Genomic DNA, 2,500 nt, shown 5'->3' with positions numbered 1-2,500 from the left:
ATTCACTCTTCGTATCGTCATACTGTCTTCTGCTAAAATGCAATGTCAATACAACAACAATAGGGAAAGTTTGTACCGACACAGACACAACTTGTGCGTGTGGATTGAGGATTGATGACGGATGTGTGTGTGTGGGGTGGGGGTGTGTGGGTGGGGTAGGAGTGGGGTGGTGTGTTTGTGGGGGGGTCCGTGGAGGCGGTACGGAGTTGGGGGTGGTTCCTGTGTATAGACCGGAGAGTTGTCATCTGCTACATTGTGCTTTCCCTGTCGCCAACCCACCGCTATGTCAAGTACCAAACACAAACAGACATACCGCTCGTCCATTTGAGAAATGCTTGTAGAGTGAGGTTCGTGACAATTCATCGTTCAGCGTCTGGTAAGCAGATGTACAGGCCTCGTTGGACGATGCAATTTACCACGTACACATCGTGGCCTCTGTGGCATAAACAGGGATACGATAAATTAACGTTATATATATAGTAATATATATCAGGATAGATATATAGGGAATCTATTATTCTATTCCCGCTATTTATCTAGCGTCGCTGATATTAATATATATATAAATCATATAGTATTATATATATATAAGACACAATATGACACTATCATATACAATATACATTATATGTTACATCACTTTATATGTTGCTAGAGGCAAAACTATTGTAGCGTCGGGCGATGACTAGGGCCCGTTGTCAGAAACAAAATTACGTCTTAAAATTACGATGTTTCTGACAACGGGCGTCTAGGTTACAATCATAGAAATAATATAAGTAGACAACGTGTTTCTATATATTGCTCTGGTTACAACCTATGTTTGGTTAGAACCCTAGCATATATATATATATATATATATATATATATATATATATATAATAGCAGGAGCTAATAATGCTTGTATTAATACATGTATAGTTTAGCTCTAGTACTATCAAGTAGAGTAAATAATGCATGTATTATATTAGCTAATGATAGTACTAGAGCTATAAACTCGACTATAGACCGTGACCAGGTTAGAACCACCATACAGAATTCACCATCTGTCCCGCAAGCAATTTACGGTTTAAACGATGTAAACTTCCCACGATGGGGGTCGTGGTGGGTGGGTGGTGGTTTGTGTGAATTATTCATGCGTGATAACGCGTGTGTGCCTATCTGTAGGTCGATCTATCAGTATATAGCCATCTCTATATGCGGTTGAATAATCATCTCTCTGTGCGAGAGCATGCACTGCAAACGCTTAGCATCGTTATTATACCTTATCTGTGATTACACAATTCCCGTGATCAGAGTTAACTAGGGCTTGGTGTGGCTTAATGGGATGATAGCTTGATGTAGCTATTATATACAACCATATATATATAATTATATATAGTAATCTATATGCGGGCGTTTAGAATCGTTGCATTTATACTTTATCTGTGATTACACAATATCCGTGAGCAGAGTTAGGGCTTGGTGTGGCTTAATGTGATGATAGACTGATGTGGCTATTATAATATTATATGGGTTATACATCGATGGTTACACCGGGTAAAGATAGGAGAAATTACTAAAAGATATTATGGCCAATTGGCAGCTGTATAGTTGAACATCGTCTGTTATGAAGTATCATGATCGTATCGTATTGTATCGTAATCGTATTGTATTGTATCGTAATCGTATCGTATTGTATGGTAGCGCTTATTGTTTCTCTCCAGATAAAAATACATTTAGTCCAATAGAAAAGAGCCTCAAAAAGCTGGGCCACATTTTTGTGTCTAGGCCGCCCTCCCCATTCCTTTCTCCTAATTTCACCACGCTACATAATTAATTGGTAGTTTTCTTGATTGATTGATGGATTGGTTGAGTGATTGATGGTATTGCCTGCACCATCTACATTTAGATGGACACATAACATTATTATATATATTACAGCATTTGCTATCTATATACTTATATGGCCACATCGATATTTAACTTTATTATATAAATTATACCGTATAGTTGCTATCTAGATATTTTCATGGCTCCCTCAGTAGGCCACGACCATTTCTCTACACACCACACATTACATGTTAGCGCCACATCGTGTCCCACCCTCTCAGTGTTATTCACTACAACTAACAACTACCCAAGACTTCCTGGCGAGAGACAGCAGTAGCAGCAAAAGCAATAGCAGTAGTAGCAGCAGCAGTAGTAGCAGTAGTAGCAGTAGCAGCTAGTAGTAGCAGTAGTAGCAGCAGCAAAAGCAGCAAAAGCAATAGCAGTAGCAGCAGAAGCAGCAGCAGCAGCAGCAGCAGCAGCAGCAGCAGTGGCAGCAGTAACAACAACAGCAACAGCAGCAGCAACAACAACAACAGCTACAGCAGCAACAAACACTACAACAACAAAAACATTCATTCTGATAAGCAAGCACCGCATTAAAGCTTTTCAGTGTGAGATAATGATCGTGTAAACGACTGTAATAAATTTTAGAAGTATTGAACAGTAGAGAAGTATAGTTCGTAGAGAGGTA

This window comes from Priapulus caudatus, unplaced genomic scaffold (assembly GCF_000485595.1).
Source record: "Priapulus caudatus unplaced genomic scaffold, Priapulus_caudatus-5.0.1 Scaffold2881, whole genome shotgun sequence".
NCBI lineage: Eukaryota > Metazoa > Priapulida > Priapulimorpha > Priapulimorphida > Priapulidae > Priapulus > Priapulus caudatus.
Note: the sequence above shows the minus strand (reverse complement) of the source record.